Source organism: Stylophora pistillata, chromosome 14 (assembly GCF_964205215.1).
Source record: "Stylophora pistillata chromosome 14, jaStyPist1.2, whole genome shotgun sequence".
In the NCBI taxonomy this organism is placed as follows: Eukaryota; Metazoa; Cnidaria; class Anthozoa; order Scleractinia; family Pocilloporidae; genus Stylophora; species Stylophora pistillata.
The window spans coordinates 20,585,760-20,600,285 of record NC_142532.1 but is presented as its reverse complement, the minus strand read 5'-3'; the positions used below and the strand labels follow the sequence as shown (position 1 = coordinate 20,600,285).

At 38.9% G+C, this 14,526-nt stretch overlaps 1 non-coding gene across 1 annotated transcript; it reads left to right on the top strand.

Annotated features, from left to right (window-relative positions):
• Nucleotides 1–4,929: 4,929 nt before the first annotated feature.
• On the top strand, nt 4,930–11,748 carry LOC111319034 (uncharacterized). The gene is made up of 5 exons (XR_015995126.1): nt 4,930–5,295; nt 5,500–5,649; nt 5,694–5,696; nt 8,633–8,878; nt 10,109–11,748. It is a non-coding gene; the product is annotated as an uncharacterized LOC111319034 (transcript).
• The last annotated feature ends 2,778 nt before the right edge of the window (nt 11,749–14,526 follow it).

Sequence of the window (14,526 nt, the reverse complement as noted above, 5' to 3'; positions counted from 1 at the left end):
TGGAGAATACACATATACTGATGCTTGGGTGTGAAGGATCAACTATTCTATTTTTCAAAACGGTCACACCACAATAGCCATTGAAGATGTTGGTTTTGTATCTTTACTGAAAAGATCTCGACTAAATATCCTGTCATATACACACTAATAAGTGTGCACACGATAAACGCCATGCCCCGCAGTTGACAGCAAACGTGGATTGAAAGTTTTATAGTCGCTAAAATCCCCTTGAGGGGCGTTATTGTTTGTGTGTGTTCACCTGCCGTGTTTTCTTCCTTCTGCGTTTATATTTTTACCCAAAATAAGGGAACGAGTGTATACCCCCGGGCTCCTCCCCTAGATCCGCCACTGTAATGTTATGTATTCGGGATATAACAGTTTTCATAACCTTGTTCAGCTGAAATTTGTGATGGGTCATACCAAATTCGTTGCGTTGAGGTTTACGTAAAAACTCCTTATTGGCAGTTTGTATCCGGTTTTATCACTCGCCATTCCACTTTTTCTTTCTCTTGTTGTAAACGAGATTTTTCAAACCTGCATGAACGCAAAATTTGAAGGTCATTAAACAATACATTCCGCCAAAATTATGCAATAGCATGGTGTCTCCACTTTGCGACGTGAAAAGTTTAATAAATTAATCCGCCATAATTAAAAGAGCTTTAGAACATAGCTAGCAGAACCGCGCAATCAAATTCAATATACGTAAGCGTGCTCCTGAATCCCGATAGCGCACGCTGACAGCGTCAGCAAATCGCTTCGCCAGAAATTTTTTTTTTCGCGCGAGCGGCCATTGTTTAGGAAAAATAATATATTTCGTGACAATAATGGATACAAACAGAAACTCGGCCTACTAGTCCGAAAACGAAGACAATGTTTCGATCTTTTCTTGGGCTAGAGTTCTTAAATGAGGCAGAAAAAGAGAAAAACAACGGAAAAGGAGACTCGACATCAGCGCCGTCACGATTCGCTTCAACTGATATTGTTGTCTGTTTTTCGCCTCGGATTTGATGCACAATTCCACCGGCTGTGTTCTAAAACAATTGGCTCATGCTTTCAGCTGTGCACTATCGAGTTATGGAGCACGTGGGAGTTTGGAGAGCACTCAAGAAGCTAGAGTTGCCCTCGGCTATCACCTCGGGCGGTTCTGTCCTCGTGTACCGGTTCACAAGAGCCAATACAAAAGACCAAACAATACACAATAGCTAACCGATGACTCCTAAACAAAGAAAGAACAATGGTAATTCCCTTGTGAACCGGTACACCAGGACAGAACCCCTAGGGCAACTCTTACGCTTCTTTCGTGCTCTCCAAATTTCCCACGTTTTCCATAACTCGATAGTGCACGCTAAAGCATGAACCAATTGTTAATTAGAAATAAAACGAAACAAGTTTTTTTCGAAGGAATTGCACAGGTTTTTAAAAACAAGTTGGAAACAAACAAGGAGTCCGAAGCTTTAATAATTGATTAGTATAAACAATTCTGAAACAGTACTGAACGTTTGGATCTGACTACATGTAAAATTACATCATAATCAGAAATAAGGGTTTTGTAGCTTGCAAAAGTAACAAATTTTTTCGGCATTTTTTCAATGATGATGCTTTGTTCAGTACAATTTAAGGCAAGGTACAGCGGGATAAGAAGAGCCACCCATTGGAATTTTCATTGCTAAATTTCCTATTTGTTTCCTATTTCCTATTTCCTATTTTCTTATACACCAGTAATTACCCTTTCTCCCGGCCACTACTCAGAGCCTTTTGGCCGACATTGTACTTCCGGAACGCATATTACGCTAATAGAAAAAACCGCAAATATCGTATCACAAAATATGTTTTGACGTTAAACAAACATCCATTTTCTTCAAGTCTGTTGTCCAATTTTGCAAATATATATGACTTTTCCACGCTATCGATTCTTCGATAAAAAAGGGGAATACAATAAAATTATCAACACAGAAACATGCATCACACACAACGAATATATGAAATACATGTATCTAGAAAGATATAGATATAGAAACATGCATGTTGATCCTGAGACTTCCAAAGTCTTGGGAAAGATTTAGCTTAAAAGATATTTTCAAGTTTTATACCCTAAACATGTGTCGTCAGGAAATGGCAAAAAAGGTCTTGTTCGCGGCAGGGCTGTTTTTCATACGCCTGTTGAAGCACTTTCGTTGGTATCATTTGCAGGAGCTACACAAATATTCAGACAAGAATGACCAGCAAAGAAACATTTTTAGAGAAAAAGGTAAGAAATAATTTGTTCTGGGGCATTTCAGTTGCAGATAGTGCTATCTTAGAAGGCCATAGTTTGGCAAAGGTATTAACAACCAACTGCACAATATCATATGATGTTTGTACTCGATTTGCGCGTTATCTGTACTCTTGTTAGTGCAGTTGCATAATAAAAGATGCGTATTTCACAATCGTCCTCTGCAACTCGCCTGATTATTAGTAAATCTCCTCATTATTTGCCATACAGTTTGGAGAATTTGGTATTAGATCGCTGACTTTAATCTCATTATTTGTCTGCTTGATATTGTAGTGATATTGTAAGAAGAAATTCTGTCGTGGTCTGGTGAATTCTGAGTTTGGTCGTTGAATAAGAAAGTTCTATCGTCGTTAGCGTTGAAAATCTATACCAAGGATTTCCTTTTGATAAATCTTACAAGAGGAGTTTGTTAGATGCTGCCATCAATATTAAATGAAAATCAAATTTCTTCATCGCTTTCTTCCTAATAACTTACGCACACTGAAGACGTCAGTAACACGGCAAAACAAAACAAATGAAAACAAACATACCAGAAGTGCAAAAAAATTAATTAATTTTCCACCAATCTTGATGCATGTGTGGTTTGTGATTAGAGAATGTATCAAATTTAAGTTTTGTATAGATGAGTATTTCCAAAGTTATCCATAACCGGTTTCTTCATACATACATACATACATACATCATACGAATCACTAAGAACTTTTTTCATATAAACATTAAAATTTCGTATGAGCTGCGTGACCCCGAAAGCGCGAGGTTTATACTTTTAAACATAGTTAAGTACGCAGCAAAAATTTCCAGAGTCATACATCTATGACCTACATGAAAGGTATCATACGAATCATTCAGAACCTTTTCCAAATGTATATATTATAATTTTGCGCGAGGCAAGTACCATTTAACATACTAAATAGGAGTAATTTCCAGAGTCATACATCTATGACCTGTTTCCTTATAGGAAGGTGTCATACGAATCACTCAGAACTTTTTCCAGAGCCATAAAAGGCTGCAGAAATGTTAAGGTGAGGTTTTTTCTCTGTTTGAAAATTTCAAAAGGTGATTAATTTTGAGTAGCAATTATTGTCCTGCGTAATTCCCCATTGAGCAGGTATTTTATTAGGATTATATTTCCCTCCCACCTGTTAATAAGATCTGACAACCCTTCCGTTGGCGTTATTTGCAAGAGCTCCACTAGTATCCCAACACGAATCGCCAGCTGAGAAACATTTTCGGAGAAAGAGGTAAGGAACAATTTTTGGGGGGCTTAGTTCTACAGATTTTCAGCTGGAGATGGTGCTACCCCCTGAAATGGCGAGGCAACGCGAAGGCACTTTCTTGTAAAGAAAAAAAATGGAAAAATGAAAACTGTCTGTGTCTCGATGAAATCCAGAAATAATGTCAGAAAATATGAGGAAACTTTTCTAGCAACAAGATCGAGGCGTAATTACTTTGACGAGAGAGTCAAATTAGATGGTATGTATATATTTGCTTACTCAGAAGAGTTTCTACAAATGCAACGGTTCTATTGTTTTTCACTTGCATCTCTGCCTCCCCCCTTCGCCAAAAGTTGCCAGTTTTCGCGAGAAAGTTAAAGCGCGGAGTAAGATATAAAATTTGTTTCACAAGGGCTAAAAATCTACCGCAAGGACTCAAATCCCAGCGAATTCCGAAAAGAACTCGTTAGTAGATGTAGAACGCATTGTATCGCTCGGGCCCATGAAGCGACTTCAGTCGAAACTTCAACTTTTCAAAGTTCGCTGCGGCGGTTTATCTTCCGTTACATGTATGAACTCAGTGTTGATGAGAAACTGATTGTTTCCCGTTGCTCGACGATTCAGCATCGTAAACAAATTTTTCAGAAACTGATTAGCTTCTGTCTTTTGCCAAGTTTACACTCGACAAGCGCTCTTTAATTCACTCCAATGTTCGTATTGATCATTTTGTATGAAGATAGGATAAAACAGATGGTAAACTTTAAGCTCGGTCGTGTTAGAAATCTGAGTCAAGTGTTAAACATATTCTGATTTTTTGCTAAGATTCCAGCCTGAGACATTTAACACAGTCCCCTACCACCTCCGATCACACTTTTTTGTCATTTCACTCAATTTTTTTTCAATAATGCAGTTTGAAAAATGTCCGCACTCAATTGGGAAAATGAACCACACTATTTCCACCCAAGTACATTAAGGTATTTACATTCCTCTTAATTGTCTACATCTCGGTGTTTACATTTATAAACGTATCATCCACACTTAAACACTCAACACCCTAAAAGGCTAGTGGAGGCGACAGTGTTTGACGCATTTTTCGTCACTGTTTTCAAAATCCTCAGTTGTCATCGTCGAGACTAGCTTCAATTAAAACGGACCTACATACAAACGCTTTTTTTTGCGAATGCTCTCGTGCGTTTTAAGGCGGATAGTAGTAAAAAACTCATCAAAAAGTACAATATTCGTGACTCTTCTCCGCTTGCAATTCTTAAAAAAAAAATTAATAAAAATAAAGTGAAAGTAGTATACTAATGAATCTACTACTATAATCAATGAATCATGCAAGTTGATCGTGAACTTACAATGAATAAACAGACAACAGATAAAAAGAAGTTCAGGGCAAGATTTACTTCGGATGATATTTCGACGTTTTATTTTCAGGGAACTTTTTCCTTTTTAAAAACTTGCGTCGAGAAGTAATGGCCAAAAAGGTTTTGTACGCAGCAGGGCTGTTGATCACGAGCCTGCTGTTGTACTGTACAGCTGCTCAGCAATAGAAGGCTACGGGGCGGCCGGGGCCGGAAGTTTCCAAATTTGGTATGATGCTACAGCGTCACGTCTTCAAGAGGATCACGGGAGATGCTTTGTCAGATGTGTGCCTGCGAGAATGCTATGTTGACGTTAGATGTCAAAGTTTTAACTACGTCTTTACGCAAGACATATGTGAGCTGAGCGACCGCACCAAAGAGGCCAGACCAGAGGATTATGTTCCGAACCCCGAGAGATTTTACTTTAAGCGAGATTACGAAAGAGGTTTGTAAAATTTAATGTCACCTTCCCTTTGAGGACATTTTCAGAGCCCAAATATTCAACGCAAAATTAAATGAACTATGTTACATGCCCCTTATCTTCTTGCCCCAAGTCAAGTCATCCTCCAATCAGTGTCCTCGCTCCTACGACAGACATAAAGTTTTGCTTACTTGAAGTACCATGTTGATGAATTCTTTTCCCTTCCAGTCCCTCTCGGTTCCATTCCTGAGCTGCCTGCAGAGACTTGCCAGGAAATCAAAATGAGCGAAGGAGGACAAGCGGTCAGCGGCAAATACTGGTTTTACTCGATTATACCCGACGAGACTGTTCTGGCTCCTTGTGACATGAAAACCGAAGGTACATTCATTGTTTAACAATTCATATCTTTGTCCAGGTAAAAGGCGGTTTAGCATGATCAATGAATAAGTTGACGGAGATGCTATGGGTAGACTCAAACCCCAAAAAACAAAAAAATTAAATTGAAAATTAAATGAAACTACAAAGCTAAAAAAGTGGACACTGGTCTTTTGTGGAGGCAGTAGAATGGGTCTCTTGATCAACAAACGCAGGAGCTTGGGATACCAGGGTTGGGATGGCCAATTTGGGGCAATTAAGATTGCAAGTGACTTTTCCCTCTCGATCTTCTGCAGTGTGTGTGGCAAGACACTAAAAGGAGGAAAAGCATATACAAAATAACTACTCAACTCAATGGTAAATGCATCAACAGCAAGTGCATTTAGGCCTGAGAACCATGAAACGTAGGGGGAAATCTGACAATTCAGTCTGGAGGCAAACATGTCAATGTTTGGCTGTCCCAGAATTCTTGTGACTTCTCTGAAAATATTTGAATCTAGTTTCCATTCAGTTGAGTCATCAAAAATCCTGGACGCCCTGTCAGCCACAATGTTGTCCTTCCCCGGGATGTGACTCACTGTGATCCAGACCCCCCGTGGGATACACCAATCCCATATTTCCCTTGCCATTTGATTGCATGGCAGGGAATGGGAGCCCCCCATGTTACGGATATAAGCAACAGCAGTCGTGTTGTCGGTCAACACTTTGATGTGAGTCTGGTTTAGATTTTTACATAGAGCTTGAAGCCCAAGGTAGACCGCCTTGAGTTCAAAGCAGTTTATGTGATAGTGGGATTCTGAGGCTGACCACCTTCCCCCAGTAGTATTGCCATCCAGGCTTGCACCCCAACCTTGGGTAGATGCATCGGTATGTAGGGTTTGTGAGATTTTTCCCTTGTCAATTTTTCTTTTTGATATCAAGGCATTAGATATCTACCACAAAATATCAGATTTTGCTCTCCGGGAGAATTGCATTGGCGAGTCAAAATCACCATGAGTAGATTTCAAGGCTGCAGCCTTTTCTATTTCTATCTGGCGGAAGTACAATTCACCATAATCAACTCCTGACAGGGAGACCATCATGCCAATAAGCTGTGCAACCCCCTTGAATCCATCTTAAAATGGTGAAAAACCACAAATTTCTTTGAGGTTTAAAATCATACGGTATGTACCATCTTTCTTTGACCTTAAAAATATAAAAACCAGCGATGCACAATGTAGAGATGTTACTCTTATGGACCCATTTTTGGTTCGGGAGAAGACATCTATATTTTAAATGACGCTAACAGCAATCGACAATCTTACACTAATTGCGGCTTTACGTACTCCAAGGGGAGGGGGAGGTTTGCTCGATAGAATCTTGAACAATTATCCTTTACTGTTAGCTCCAAGCCTTTACCATTTCCTTTTCGTGTTTTTGCCACCATGATGTCTTCACACATATATTGTCCATGGATATGATTGCTATTCGATACACGTGCATCTAAAAACGTGTAGTAATGACAACAGTAGGATCAAAGGGTTCTTTTGCTTCAAGTCTCAAATTTTGACTCGCTTTTCTTCAGAGTAACTGCTCAACCGCGCGGGCTTGGAATTCATGTTTTCTATCTGATACAATATTTTCGAAGCCTGATTTACATAGTTGAATTTTTTTTTTCAGTTCTCGGATACATCTCTACATCTCTAGATCGAGTAATAGCTAAATGACTTAAATCTGTGCGTACATCTGAAGAAAGTAACTGATAACGTTGGGTAATTTAATATTTTGTCATTTTGAAAAAGATTTTGGGTTAAAATTTTGGGCCTGAGTACGAAATTAAAATTTAAAACAAATTTCACCAGGAGCCCAATAATGGGCACCCAATATTTTGCCATTTCCAATAAAGTATTTTGTACCAATTTCTATGCTCAGACTCATAAAATCTCTCCCTCTCACTCACAAACATCTAGCCTGGAAAAACTCCCCGTCTAGTCCATGAGAGAAAGTGAACCCTCCCTCTCCTCAGGGATGTTCATGTTTCCTTCCAACTCCCAACGTACGATTACTTTGTTCTTCTACTTCAGCTGGTTCTTGTGCAGGTGATTCTTCCCCCAGCAAAGCGTTCATCTTCTCTCTATATAACGTCAAAGGATACAATCCTGTGAAGCTGACACAATACAGATACCAGCAATATGTGGTACAGATGTAACACCTATGGACCCACCTTTGGCTATGAGTGTACTGCATATAATCATGATATCCACATATCCAACGACGCTCATTTTTCTCCCACAGACATCGAAGTATTCTATCAAACAGGTAATCAAGTAAAAGACACCTTTTAGGGATAAATAGTAAGAACTGTGGCAAAATCAATTCGTGGATTGAAGAAATATTCTCATAAATATGTGTTACTGGAGTACAGACAACGTATTTTTTTGTAATTTCAAAGAAATTTCTAAGTTTTTACAGTCTCCGTCGCAGCAATCCTTTAAGTTCGTCACACAACACGTTGCGTGACGAGTCTGAGAAGACCAGTCTGAGCTGCCGCGGGGTTTGGGGGTGTTACATGAAAACGAAGTTGGTGAGGCCACTTGAAAGAACGGTTGAGCTAATAGACAAGTTTTACTATCTCTATTTCTCTCTCTCTCTCTGTCTCTCTCTCTCTGTCTCTCTCTCTCTGTCTCTCTGTCTCTCTCTATCTCTCTCTCTCTCTCTCTCTCTCTCTCTCTCTCTCTCTATCTCTCTCTCTCTATCTCTCTCTCTCTCTCTCTCTCTCTCTCTCTCTCTCTCTCTCTCTCTCACCACCGCCTACAATACCGCCTGGTAGACAAGCTGAGTATTTTTTAACTTCCCGGGTCAGTAATGTGAGATTATCTAGCTGGCCAAACGAGAAGTAATAAAACTATCCACTTTAGATTCAAAGGCGACCCTACCAATCAAAGCTTTAAGGGTTGATTCATTTGTTTGGCCAAATGTAATTCTTACTTTTCGTCTCCCTCCTCAGGCCTCGGTTTGTCTGACATACTTCGAAGCCTTGATTACAACAAGTACTTGAAGGTGCTGTTTTCGTATTTGGACCCAGTCCTTATCAGCAAAGAGCGCAGCAGGTTTGTAAGGTGTTGGCACGCGAAGACTGACGGCTGGGCAGCATCGACATTCCACAGTAACTGTGATGGGAGGGGACCCACAGTGACAATTATCAAAGTGAACAGCTATATCTTTGGTGGATATACTGACGTGTCCTGGACCAGTGAGTAACAAACAAGCAAACATCTCTCACATACAGAACAGTTGTCAAATTGATTAATTGTGGACTTTTCTTGTAGCTGTGAGTACACTTTAGGAACAAAAAATATCACTGTGGATATTAACAAGTGAGATCTCGAAGCGGACAAACTCTTAAATGGCCTTAAACGCGTTTGGAACGCGTTTTAACTTAAAGTCATGTTTCGGATTTGATTTGAATTTAGATGTTTCGTTTTCATTTGATTTTATTTGATTCTGGCATTCCGGTTTCGTGTCATTTCTACATGTTTTGTTTTATCTATTATTTGTGTTGGGGAACTGAAATAAAGGATGTTTAATTAATGATCTCCTACGATTATATGTTTTCTTTGAAAACACTTTGGACCATATTTCGAATGCTCTTTTTGAAAAGTGAAATTATGCTCTTGTGTTCTGTAAATTTATTTTTAACAAATTAAGGCGTTCGGTTCTAGTTCGGCAAGTTAAATTTATTCATCATAATTTTTGTTCACATTCGCAGAGTTTTAAACGTTTCTTACTGAACACAGCTACCGGTGCGAAATTCTCAATCGAATTATGGTGCTCGGTTCTAGTTCGACAAGTTAAATTTATTCATCATAATTTCTGTTCACATTCGCAGAGTTTTAAACGTTTTTTACTGAACACAGCTACCGGTGCGAAATTCTCAATCGAATTATGGTGCTCGGTTCTAGTTCGACTAGTTAAATCTATTCATCATAATTTCTGTTCACATTCGCAGAGTTTTAAACGTTTCTTACTGAACACAGCTAAACCGGTGCGAAATTCTCAATCTTAAGATTGCTCCTTATCTTACGGTCCTCAAAGATAATCCGAAGAAAAACGAAAATTGTACAAAGATAAAAATACGAAATCAGCAAAATGGGGATAAATTGATCCCATCGCTTCAGAAATTTTCACCCCCCCCCCCCTTCCTAGTACCTGTCAATAAAGGCTGAAACTCCCCTCCGTTCCCCTGAAAAACCATGTGATCCTTCCCCAGAATCCTTCTCTCCTCTCCTCGCCTCTCCCCCTGGTCAAAAATAGTGACCAGTCCCTAACTATTTTCATTTCAGGTTCTTGTGGTTATTCTTCAGCCGGCAAAGCTTTTATTCCCTCTCTTTATAACGCCAACGGATACAACGCCGCACTTGCAAGCAATTCGTCTAATATGTTATTGTCTTTCACTTTATTTCCATTTTAATCATCATTTTAGGTTCCTGTCTTTGGTCTTACGCCACCAAAGCCTTTGTATTCTCATTTAACAACGCCAAAGGATACATTCCTGTGAAGCTGACACAATATAAAAACAAGCAACGAGCGATGTACAGTTGTTCCTCCCACGGACCCATTTTTGATGCGGGACATGACATCCACGTATGAATGACGCTGGGAACAATCAAAACTCCCATACTAAATGCGGCGGGACGTACTCCAACCCCTCGGGCTATTCGGACCTGGACTGTGGATTTTTCACAGGAGCACTTTTTTTTACTCCATCCGACATAGAAGTTTTCTACGAAATAACAAACTAAACACTGAAAACTATGCAGTCTAAGTAAGTATTGAGTAAGTATAGTAACAATATAATTAACAGAGTTACTGCCTCCTCACTAAAGGCCTGGCCCCGGTTGTTCGAAGGATGGATAACGCTATACACTGGATAAATCTCTATCCGGTGGATAGCACAGTACGTTTTGGTAACACTTATCCGCTGGATAGCGATTTATCCGTTCGATAGAGTTATCCGCTGGATAGAGTTATCCGCCCTTTGAACAACCGGAGCTCTGTCTCTCAGATCTCATTTCACCGCTCATTTCGTTGGCGGAAACTTGCGATTTCTTTTTTTAAGTAAATGAGTTAGTCCAGTTACCAAGATTTCGGTTTTCGCAATTTTTGTTGTTGTTTTTGTTGTTCTCCGGCTACTACTCTTGGCACAGGGAGCCCACACAAGCGGCGTGTCTGGTCGTTTGTTTGAAATATAAAGCATTTCAACACATCTCCTTCTTGTAAGAACAAATAATCCCTTTCTTGCTTTAGCATTCTGGATTCTGCTAACAACTCAATTTGATTTAAAACTCAAAGAAGCTTTTTATATAAATAAGATCAAACCTGAACTTAACAAACAATTACAGCATTATAACACTTTTCTAGCGTTTTAGTTCACACCTTTGATGTTTGGTGTCACGTTGTATATAGTACCCGCTTTTGTATTACATCATACTGTAAATATTTTATTCATCTACTTGTCTGTTATATAATTACTCACGTTACTCATTGATTGAAGATGGCATAAGCATGCTGAAACATGTCTCTCAAAAAAGTTGTTGAAAACGCAAAATCTACCAAATCGCTCAAATTCGCCATTTAGAACCACAGAAAGGACAATACACAGCAAGTGAGATAGGTTTACATTTATTTTGAGCCTTAACATAGTCATTCCTTGATATAAGTTTACGATATTACGACTCTTCAATATTCTCCCATACATTTCTTTATATTTCGAACGAACGACCAGACACGCCGCTTGTGTGGGCCCTCTAGCTCTATGGTCTTGGCTATGGATTTTTAATTTTCACAGGATCGCTTTTTTCACTCCACTTGACACTGAGGTATTCTATGAAATACACATCTATACACTAATCCATACGATTTGACTTAAATAACCTTTTAGAACAGAACTGGTTAAACTTGTCTACGAACCGAACGAACTTGGTTGCCAAGCCGGTAGTCAATTCTTCTTTTGGCAATTTAAGGCTAGTTTTATATGTAGTCCTAGTGTTGATTGATATGTGATCTTAGAAACTCATCAGTTTGTTAAAGAAATCTTGCTAAAATTCCAATTCCGTTAATGTTGGTTTTTACTTGCTTAGAAACTTTACATCAGAAAAATCGTTTTAGTGAGGTATAAAACCTACAGGAAATAATCGCTCTTAGTACAAAGTCGTGATTTAATTTCATTTTAAGTTTTTCTTAATTCATTATTATGTTTTACCATAACGGAAATCAAAGGAGATTGAAATTACATAAAAGAACATAATCATCAATCTCAAATATCAAGAACATTTCGTCCAAAGTTCAACTTCTCGGTTATCTTATTTAATCATTTAGCTTAACAAGGTGGATTTAGCCAGTTAGAGGAGCCGGCTAAGCTCTCAAAAGATTATAATTCTGTTGTCAAAGAAGACTAGAAAAATAGTATTAATAATAAGTTTTAAAGGTAAGCTGGAGGTGCATGGAGACATAAGAAGTCGGTTACGGTCCGCCCAGTCAGTAAAGACGAGCGAAAGGGCGAGTAAACCACAAACGGCCACTTGCGGTTGTCTAAGAAACGACTGACCGTGAGCCTGCTACGGACTGAGAGATAAGAAGATTTAATATCCACGTGTAGCTTCACCTGCGAAACGGCATTCTCTGAGATGTGTATTTTCGAAAAGGAACATTCGCCACTCTTCTGTTTCCTTCAGACAGCAGACTCATAATCTGTACACCGGTCTGTACACTCTGACGTCACGCGATCGATCCCAAAGTAAATTAATGACGGTTTTGATCGACATTACACCGAATCTTTGTATTGATGGGATTGAAAAAAAGAAAAAAACTGATTTAAAAATTAGCGGATTAATCAAAATAGTTGTCTTCTTAGTCTTCAAAACCAGGAAAGGGCCAGACATTGTTGAAAGCGAACAGAGCGCATGACCATTTTGAGAATTAGAACAGGCTTAATACCCTGTCACCCCTAATGGTAACTAACATCTAAATTCTCCCGTAAGTATCACTGCTGAATTAAACATTAAGCTCATGAGAATTGAGGAACTGATTATACGGAAATGTCACAGGAAATGAAACGAAAACAGTATGGAGAATACACATATACTGTTGCTTGGGTGTGAAAGATCAACTATTCTATTTTTCAAAACGGTCATACCACCATAACCATGGAAGATGTTGGCTTTGTATCTTTACTGAAAAGATCTCGACTAAATATCTTGTCATATACACACTAATAAGTGTGCACACGATAAACGCCATGCCCCGCAGTTGACAGCAAACGTGGATTGAAAGTTTTATAGTCGCTAAAATCCCCTTGAGGGGCGTTTTTGTTTGTGTGTGTTCACCTGCCGTGTTTTCTTCCCTCTGCGTTTATATTTTTACTCAAAATAAGGAAACGAGTGTATACCCCCGGGCTCCTCTCCTAGATCTGCCACTGTAATGTTATGTATTCGGGAAATAACAGTTTTCATAACCTTGTTCGGCTGAAATTTTTGATGGGTCATACTAAATTCGTTGCGTTGAGGTTTACGTAAAAACTCCTTATTGCTGGCAGTTTGTATCCGGTTTTATCACTCATCATTCCACTTTTTCTTTCTATTTTTGTAAACGAGATTTTTCAAACCTGCATGAACGCATTATTTGAAGGTCATTAAACAATACCTTCCGCCAAAATTATGCAATACATGGTGTCTCCACTTTGCGACGTGAAAAGTTTAATAAATTAATCCGCCATAATTAAATGAGCATTAGAACATAGCTAGCAGAACCGCGCAATCAAATTCAATATACGTAAGCGTACTCAAAATCCCGATAGTGCACGCTGACAGCGTCAGCAAATCGCTTCGTCAGAAATTTTTTTTTCGCGCGAGCAGCCATTGTTAGCGCGAGGAAAAATAATATATTTCGCGACAATAATGGTTATAAACAGAAACTCGGCCTACTAGTCCGAAAACGAAGACAATGTTTCGATCTTTTCCCTTGAGCCAGAGAATGAGGCAGAAAAAGAGAAAAACAACGGAAAAGGAGACTCGCCATCAGCGCCGTCACGATTCGCTTCAACTGATATTGTTGTCTGTTTTTCGCCTCGGATTTGATGCACAATTCCACCGGCTGTGTTCTAAAACAATTGGTTCATGCTTTCACCTGTGCACCATCGAGTTATGGAGCAAGTGGGAGTTTGGAGAGCACTCAAGAAGCTAGGGTTGCCCTCGGCTATCACCTCGGGCAACTCTTACGCTTCTTTCGTGCTCTCCAAACTTCCCACGTGCTCCATAACTCGGTAGTACACGCTAAAGCATGAACCAATTGTTAATTAGAATTAAAACGAATTTTTTTCGAAGGAATTGCACTGGTTTTTAAAAACAAGTTGGAAACAAACAAGGAGTCCGAAGCTTTAATAACTGATTAGTATAAACAATTCTGAAACAGTACTGAACGTTTGGATCTGACTACATGTAAAATTACATCATAATCAGAAATAAGGGTTTTGTAGCTTGCAAAATTTGAACAAATTTTTTCGGCATTTTTTCAATGATAATGCTTTGTTCAGTACAATTTAAGGCAAGATACAGCGGGATAAGAAGAGCCACCCATTGGAATTTTCATTGCTAAATTTCTTATTTTTTTCCTATTTCCTATTTCCTATTTCCTATTTCTTATTTCCTATTTTCTTATACACCAGTAATAACCCTTTCTCCCGGCCACTACTCAGAGCTTTTTAGCCGATATTGTACTTCCGGAACGCATTTTACGGTAATAGAAAAAACCGTAAGTATCGTATCACAAAATATGTTTTGACGTTAAACAAACATCCATTTTCTTTAAGTCTGTTGTCCAATTTTGCAAATATATATGACTTTT